Source organism: Gekko japonicus, unplaced genomic scaffold (genome assembly GCF_001447785.1).
Source record: "Gekko japonicus isolate JY-2015 unplaced genomic scaffold, Gekko_japonicus_V1.1 scaffold4737, whole genome shotgun sequence".
In the NCBI taxonomy this organism is placed as follows: domain Eukaryota; kingdom Metazoa; phylum Chordata; class Lepidosauria; order Squamata; family Gekkonidae; genus Gekko; species Gekko japonicus.
In genome coordinates this window covers 10,436-19,616 of record NW_015163229.1, presented here as the reverse complement: position 1 = coordinate 19,616, position 9,181 = coordinate 10,436, and the positions used below count along the sequence as shown (strand labels likewise).

Sequence of the window (9,181 nt, the reverse complement as noted above, 5' to 3'; positions counted from 1 at the left end):
AGGCATTCATGTCTGCCTGGCATAAGCCAAACCGACTGAGTGATTGGCTCCCTTCTGATTGCTACCTTTGAACACGGTAAGTTCAACCATCAAACGTATTTACAGAGAAATGCGCAGCATCCCTATGCTTTGTTGTTGTTGTTCAGTCGCACAGCCGAGTCCGATTCTTTGTGACCCCATGGACCACATGATTCCAGGTCCTCCTGTCTTCCACCATCCTCCGGAGTTTGCTCAATTTCATGTTCGTTGCACCGATAACACTGTCTAACCATCTCATCCTTTGCCGTCCCCTTCTTCTTTGACCTTCAATCTTTCCCAGTATCAGGGTCTTCTCCAGTGAGCGCTCCCTTCTCATTTGGGGGACAAAAGTATTTGAGTTTCAGTTTCAGTCTTCTGGGGAACAGTCCGGGTTGATTTCTGTTAGGATTGACCAATTTGATCTCCTTGCAGTCCAAGGAACTCTCAAGAGTCTTTTCCAGCACCATAATTTCAAAGCATCCCGATCTCATCACCCACTTAATCGAGCTCCGACTTAAAGATGATCAGCATCATTGAAACACCTAACTCACAACATCTTGGGCTTCCAGATTCGGCATTCATATTCCCCGGGATCAGATTATTCGTTCAGATAGTGAACGAATTCTGAATTATCTGTGGTTGGAAACTATTGACATCAACCAAAAAGTTCTGGAAAGTTTATGACCTCCTCCTCCTCCTCCAATAGATTGGTGTGCCCCTTCTTGCTCACCCCCATCCCAAGCAGCCTCACAGGGACAAAAATGGAAGAGGACCAAACCAGGTGAGTCGTCCTGATCTCTTTGGACAAAGAAGGGGATAAAAACTGGAATGTGTGGATGATTCTGTCTTGGGGAAACGTTCCAGGTGAGATTTACCTCCAGGCCTCTTCCAGCCCATCAAGTAATGGGAAGTGGACAGAAAGGGGATAAAGGAAGGCTTGTAATTCAGTTGCAGTGCGCAAAATCCATTTGCAGCACCTTCGACAACCGTTTCGCCTCCTGGGAGAGAAAGGATGGCAGAGAACGTGAAGAGATGCTGCGACCTCTCGTCCATTATAAAATGACATCATTTGTCATCTTTTTTTTTTAAGAGAAATGTTCTGTTTGTTTCTATCAAATCGAAGTAATACACAGCTGATCTCCCCAAAGGTTAAGGAGCTCATTTGCCCAGAACAGGACCAAAATCCTAGTTAAGCACCTTTGACTGCACTGCTGTGTTCATTGTCCCACTGAAATCAATGGAAACTATTTCTTTATTAACTTTATAGGCAGCCCTTTTAGCCAAACAATGCAACAGGACTAGGACCACAAAAATTAGAAACAGTGCCAAGAAAGTATCAGATATGACATTTCACAAACAATGCAAAAATGGAATTACAAAGCTATGCTTCAAGAGACCCAATAGGTGTTGTTTACCTTGACTTCCAGAAAGCTTTTTTTTTCTCCCCACGGGCAAAACCCTTATTCTTTTATTATTTTAAACATACACATATCCAACAAACAAATTAAATTAAAATAAAGATCCTTCTCCGGATTTACAGAAGTTATTAACTGTGAATACGGTAGAAAAGCCTGAACCTTCTATGAGTGTGAGTCCAACCACTCATAGAGTTTCCGCCATATATTTTGAAAAGTCCCCTCTCCTTTCCCACGTATTTTCAAGGTAAGATTGTCCATTTCTGCCACTTCTAGGATCTTAGTTACATAGTCTTTATGAGTTGGACAGTCTTCTTTCTTCCAATATTTAGCAAGTGTCATTCTGGCTGCTGTTACCAGATGTGTGCATAAGTAAACATCTTTCTTCTGTAGTATATCTGGCATAGGTAAAGGCAAAGGTTGCCTTGCTCGAAAGCCAGTCGAGTCCGACTCTAGGGTTGCGGTGCTCATCTCCGTTTCAAAGCCGAAGAGCCAGCGCTGTCCGAAGACGTTTCCATGGTCATGTGGCTGGCATGACTAAACACCAAGGTGCACGGAATGCTGTGACCTTCCCACTGAAGTGGTACCTATTTATCTATTTGCAATTTCTTGCTTTCGAACGGCTAGGTTGGCAGGAGCTGGAACTAGAGACGGGAGCTCACTCCATCATGCGGCACACTCGGGTCTCGAACTGCTGAACTACCGACCTTCCACAGCTGCAGTTCAGCGTCTTAACCACTTGAGCCACTGCAGCTCCCTATATCTGGCATAATATTCAATAAAAAACATATCTGGTTCAAATGGAAGATTGATATTCGTTATTTGTGCTATGATGATAATATGAATTTCTTTCCAAAACTTTTAGATTTTATTGCATGTCCACCATACATGATAAAAGGAACCTATTTTAGCTTTACACTTCCGACACTTATCACTGATAAAATGACAAACTGGCCAGAGAGCCAGTTTGGTGTAGGGGTTAGGAGCGCGGACTCTAAACCGGGAGAGCCGGGCTTGATTCCCCACTCCTCCACGTGCAACTGCTGGTGTGACCTTGGGTCAGTCACAAGTTCTATCAGAGCTGTTCTCTCAAGGGCAGTCCTTGAAAGAGCCCTCTCAGCCCCACCTCCCTCACAGGGTGTCTGTTGTGGGGCGGGGAAGGGAAAGGAGACTGTAAGCTGCTCTGAGACGCCTTTTGCAATTTCTTGCTCTTGAACTGCTAGGTTGGCAGGAGCTGGAACTAGAGATGGGAGCTCACTCCGTCATGCGGCAACTCAGGTCTCGAACTGCTGAACTACCGACCTTCCACAGTCTGCAGTTCAGCGTCTTAACCACTTGAGCCACTGCAGCTCCCTATATCTGGCATAATATTCAATAAAAACATTTCTGGTTCAAACGGAAGATTGATATTCGTTATTTGTGCTACGATAATATAAATTTCTTTCCAAAACTTTTCGATTTTATTGCATGTCCACCATACATGATAAAAGGAACCTATTTTAGCTTTACACTTCCGACACGTATCAGTGAAGCCTGTCCCCCATCCATTATGAGTCCAGTGGCACATGTAAGACCAATTCATGATAATATGAATTTCTTTCCAAAACGTTTCGATTTTATCGCATGTCCACCATACATGATAAAAGGAACCTATTTTAGCTTTACACTTCCGACACGTATCAGTGAAGCCTGTCCCCCATCCATTATGAGTCCAGTGGCACATGTAAGACCAATTCATGATAATATGAATTTCTTTCCAAAACGTTTCGATTTTATCGCATGTCCACCATACATGATAAAAGGAACCTATTTTAGCTTTACACTTCCGACACGTATCAGTGAAGCCTGTCCCCCATCCATTATGAGTCCAGTGGCACATGTAAGACCAATTCATGATAATATGAATTTCTTTCCAAAACGTTTCGATTTTATCGCATGTCCACCATACATGATAAAAGGAACCTATTTTAGCTTTACACTTCCGACACGTATCAGTGAAGCCTGTCCCCCATCCATTATGAGTCCAGTGGCACATGTAAGACCAATTCATGATAATATGAATTTCTTTCCAAAACGTTTCGATTTTATCGCATGTCCACCATACATGATAAAAGGAACCTATTTTAGCTTTACACTTCCGACACGTATCAGGTTCCCTTGCTCGAAAGCCAGTCGAGTCCGACTCTAGGGTTGCGGTGCTCATCTCCGTTTCAAAGCCGAAGAGCCAGCGCTGTCCGAAGACGTTTCCGTGGTCACGTGGCCGGCATGACTAAACACCAAGGCGCACGGAACGCTGTTACCTCCCCACTGAAGTGGTCCCTATTTATCTACTTGCAATTTCTTGCTTCCGAACTGCTCGGTTGGCAGGAGTTGGAACTAGAGACGGGAGCTCACTTTGTCATGCAGCACCCGGGTCTCGAACTGCCGAACTACTGACCTTCCACAGCCTGCAGGTGAAGGGCCATGGGGTCTAAATCCAATCTCTTCTTTGATGTATCTATGTTAGGGCTGCCCGCTCCGGCTTGGGAAACACCTGGAGATTTGGGGGTGTGTGTGGAATAGCCAACTTCTCAGTGGTGGCTGGAGGTCTCCTGGAATCTCCAGACCACAGATGTCAGTTCCCCTGGAGAAAAGGGTGACTCCGTCGAAGCCCCTCCCCTCCCCAAACCCTGCTTTCCTCAAACTCAATTTCCCAAAATTCCAGATATTTCCAGACTGGGAGCTGGCAACTCTAGGGAGGACTCTGAGGAGGGCGGGGCTTCAGTGGGCCCCACGAGGGGGATGGTGGTCAGCTCCGGGCCAGGATAGTCCTGGAGATTTGGGGGTGGAGCCTGGGGAGGACAGGGACCTCAGTGAGGTGCAATGCTACATAGAGTCCACCCTGCAAAAGCATCCACTTTCTCCAGGGGAACTGATCTCTGTAGTCTGGAATCATAGAGCTGGAAGGGGCCCTACAGGCCGTCTCGTCCAGCCCCCTGCTCAATGCAGGATCAGCCTAGAGCATCCCTGACAAGGGTTTGTCCAGCCGCTGCGAGAAGACTGCCAGTGAGGAGGAGCTCACCCCCGCCCGAGGCAGCTGATTCCCCTGTTCATAGAATCACAGAGTCGGAAGGGGCCAGACAGGCCATCTAGACCAACCCCCCCTGCTCAATGCAGGATCAGCCTAGAGCATCCCTCACAAGGGTTTGTCCAGCCGCTGCTTGAAGACGGCCAGGGAGGGGGAGCTCACCACCTCCAGAGGCAGCTGATTCCACTGTGGCACAACTCTGACTGTCAAAAAGTTCTTCCTAAGATCCAGCCGGGACCTTCCCGCCTTTAATTTAAACAGCTCCCTGCGCCTCCTCCGAGTGAGGCCCTTCAAATACTTCAAGAGAGCAATTGTCCCCCCGTCCCCCCCCGGCCTCCTCTTCTCCAGACTGAACGTTCCCACATCCCTCAGCCTTTCCTCGCAGGGCTTGCCTGGTCTCCGGGGCCCCTGATCATCCTTCTCGCTCTCCTCTGCACCCGCTCCATTTTGCCCACATGCTTTCGGAAGGGAGGCTTCCAGAACATCACACAAATTCTCCAGGTGTGGCCCGACCAATGTGACATCTCGCGATTTGGATGTTTTGCTGCGGCTGCTGATTCACTCCGAGACCACATGAGCGCCCTGCCCTGGATAACCCAGGCAAGCCCGATCTCATCAGCTCTTGGAAGCTAAGCAGGGCCGGCCCTGGCAAGTACTTGGAAGGGTGACCTCCAACCAATATTGGGGCCGGGACACAGAGGCAGAAAGGTCCTAGCCCCACTAGGGGTTGCCAGACGCTGCCATAACTTCCAGGCTCACGAGCACATACACACACATCAAAAAGAAAACTCACCAAAAAAGACCGCATTAGCCTTTTTTGCTGCTGCGTCACACTGATTGCTCATATTTACCGTCAACCTGTACCCCAAGATCTTGTTCACACACTGCTACCTAGAAGCCTGTCCCCCATCCATTATGAGTCCAGTGGCACATGTAAGACAAACAAAGTTTAATTACGGGTATAAGATTTCGTGTGCATGCACACTTCTTCAGATAAGAACATAAGAGAAGCCAATGTTGGATCAGGCCAATGGCCCATCTAGTCCAACACTCTGTGTCCCACAGTGGCCAAAGATACCAGGGGCCATCAGGAGGTCCACCAGTGGGGCCAGGACACTAGAAGCCAATTGTAAGTTCCAATGCCATAGAGTCCACCCTTCAGAGCAGCCATTTTCTCCAGGGGAGCTGATCTCTGTCAGCTGGGGACCTGTTGTAAAAGCAGGTGATTCAACTTTCCCTAGAAACTAAAATAACTAAACCGAGGCTGTACTCCTTTGGTCACATTATGAGAAGACAAGAGTCACTGGAAAAGACTGTAATGCTAGGAAAAGTTGAAGGAAGCAGGAAAAGAGGAAGACCCAACATGAGATAGATTGGCTCCATAAAGGAAGTCACAGCCTTCTTTTTGCAAGACCTAAGCAAGGCTGTTAACAATGGGACGTTTTGTGGTCATTCATTCATAGGGTTGACTTATGGGGTACTCACCTGAATTGTGCTATCTTTTTCTCCTTTTTCAGTTCTGATTTCTGTAGATTGCCTGGACTTTGTCTACAAGAACAAATTTGTGGTTTTGTGTCATTCTTCTGATCTGTCTGAATGAATTGGAGAAATAATGTTTTGCAAAATTTGGCACGTACTTTCCCCCCACATATCAAACCTTGTTACATTGACTACTTGACACACAGTAATCCTTAAAATATAAACAACAGAAATGCCTTGCAGAAAGGGAGAAGTGTAAGTTTGTCGTTTGTGGTAGTTGTAACACTTAACACGCTGTTCTCTTGGGATTGAGTGTGCTCCAGTCAGAACAGCTTGATCAAATTTTCATCAGTATTTACCCAGTGCAGTAATTGGGTGGCTTTTTCTTCACTTTTTATAAGTCACCATAAATCCGCAGGCCTTGAGGGAGTTTGAACTGGAAACACCGGCTTGGATCCTGTGAACAAATTCCATGCATGGTGGATAGTCTCTGCTGCTGAGCACGCTTCCTCTTCTGCTAAAACTTCAGTTTGCACAAGATCAGTGGTTTTCAATGGGCCTCTGCACAAACAGACGTGCTGGTGGAGAAGGAAGTGCGCTATGGCGGTGACACTGTAGCGCCCAGAGAACTAGTTCATAGGATCCAAGCCAAGGACAAAATGTTGTGAACAGCACGTTGGAGGTGATCTGTCACAAGTCTCGTGCATTGTGTCAACAGTCCTAAAACAGTGAGTAAGTTGTTTGCATCTTGCATTCAGGATAGAAATAATTGTGAGTTTGCAACTTCTCGGTAAAGGTAAAGGTTCCCTTGCTCGAAAGCCAGTCGAGTCCAACTCTAGGGTTGCAGTGCTCATCTCCGTTTCAAAGCCGAAGAGCCAGCGCTGTCCGAAGACATTTCCGTGGTCATGCGGCCGGCATGACTAAACACCAAGGCGCACGGAACGCTGTTACCTTCCCACCGAAGTGGTCCCTATTTATCTACTTGCAATTTCTTGCTTTCGAACTGCTAGGTTGGCAGGAGCTGGAACTAGAGACGGGAGCGCACTCCATCATGCGGCACACTTGGGTCTCGAACTGCTGAACTACCGACCTTCCACAGCCTGCAGTTCATTGTCTTAACCACTTGAGCCACCGCAGCTCCTTCCTAATCTATACCTTGTGGTAAATAGCCACTGATGGACCTCTGCTCCAGATGTGCATGCACACGAAAGCTTATACCCAGAATTAAATTTTGCAGGTCTTAAAGATGCCACTGGACTCGAACTTTGTTCTTTTGCTTCAGGCCAACACGGCTACACACCCGAATCTATCTCCATCCGGTACGTGTGCTTCTCATTTTTGTTACCCAGATGTGGAACTCCGGGGAGGGAAGGATGTTTTATTTTCTCTAGTTATGGGCTAAACCTTTTTTCCGCAATTGACCCCAGGGCTATGTACACCTTTCCCTCCTCCTATGCGTGAAATCGTCCCCTTCCCGGCAGGGGTTTGGTTCATTGCTGGCTCCGCAGCCGTTCTCAGTCTTCTGCATTCAAGGCTTGCCGGCTGCTTAGCTAAAGTGGATCAGGGTTCCCTCTTCTGTTCAGAAGCCAGATGACACCCCGAGATTTGAGCCTGCTTGGAAAAAATTGGGATCTGTTGAAAAACAAAGCGAGCAGGATATCTTATTTTATTTACTTTATTTCCAGCCTCTCTTTTCCAATGAAACTCAAGGTGGGTTAGAGAACAACAGCAGGAAGCTCCCTTACCCTGAATCAGAACTTCGGTCCATCAGACTGGCAGCGACTCTCCTGGGTCTCAGGAAGATGTATTTCCCATTGACTACTGCCGGGTCCTTTTAACTGGAGATGTCGGGGGTTGAACCTGGGACCTTCTGCCTGCCAAGCGGAAGCTCTGCCACTGAGCTACAGCCCCACTTCCTGGCTCTCCAGAGTCTCAGGCAGATGTCTTTCCCATCACTTCCTGCCTGGTCCTTTTAACTGGAGATGTCGGGGATTGAACCTGGGACCTTCTGCATGCCAAGCAGAGGCTCTGCCACTGAGCTACAGCCCCACTTCATGGCTCTTCAGGGTCTCAGGCTGAGGTCTTTCACATCAACTATCGCCTGATCCTTTTCACTGGAGATGCCAGGGATTGAACCTGAGACCTTCTGCCTGACAAGCAGATGCTCGACCGCTGAGCTACAGCCCCACTTCATGGCTCTTCAGAGTCTTAAGAAAAAATGGCGAGCGAAAAGCGGAAGCCTCGGGCAGCTTTCGAGTGGGGAGGGGGGTTAAACCAGAATTGGCTTGACACCGGAGGAGCGATCACACAGGGGGGAAATGCGGCTGGAAACGGAGAATCAGGAAAACACCACTTGGGGACCTGGTAACAAAATACTCCGGTTTAAAGGGGATTTGAGCCGGAAAGCGATGGCTGGGGACGGGAGGCAGATGTTGACTGTGTGATCATGCATATAAAATCTGTTTCTGAACTGGCAGGACGCCAGATCAAATGGCACGTCTGAATGCACCCATTGAATCCTCTGATGCTCCATATTTGGAAGCTCTGTAGTAGTAGTACCAACCCATACAGTTGAAGCTCTGTGTAGTACCAACCCATACAGCTGGTTCATCTAGCTCAGTATTACCCATTCCAATTGGAGCAGCGCTCCACACAAAGAAAGATCCTTCCCAATACTTGCTTTCTCATCAGCTTTTTAACTGGAGATGCTGAGGATTGAACCTGGGACCTTGTGCATGCCAAGCAGATGCCCTGTCACCGAGCCACAAGCCCCAATGTGCTCATACACTTTAAGACACCCAATGAACTAGGCTTCATGTATTATGCGTTCACAGACACTGAATAATACACTTTTAATCCACCTTCAATGCAGTTTAGCAATTGTTTGCAAGTGGGTTTTGCCTTTTCATGCAGTAAAAACCAGTTGCAAAGTGCATGGAAAGTGGATTGGAAGCATATTATTCAACGAGTGTGAAAGTGCGAATATGTATGTGCCATCAAGTCGTAACCAATTTACGGAGACCCCAGCAACGGACTTTCAGGGCAAATGAAAAGCAGAGGTGGTTTGCCATTCATTGCCTGGAGAGTTTTCTTCGTGGTCTCCCAGCCAAGTACCAACTCTACTTAGCTTCCAATTTATGGTGATCCCAGCAAGCCGTTTCAAGGCAAGTGAGAAACAGATGGTTTGCCATTGTTTTCCTCT

General features: G+C 47.4%; 1 non-coding gene across 1 annotated transcript; it reads right to left on the bottom strand.

The window, feature by feature from the left end:
* Positions 1-8,094: 8,094 nt before the first annotated feature.
* TRNAD-GUC lies at positions 8,095-8,166 on the bottom strand. The gene has a single exon. It is a non-coding gene; the product is annotated as a tRNA-Asp (tRNA).
* Between the last annotated feature and the right edge of the window lie 1,015 nt (positions 8,167-9,181).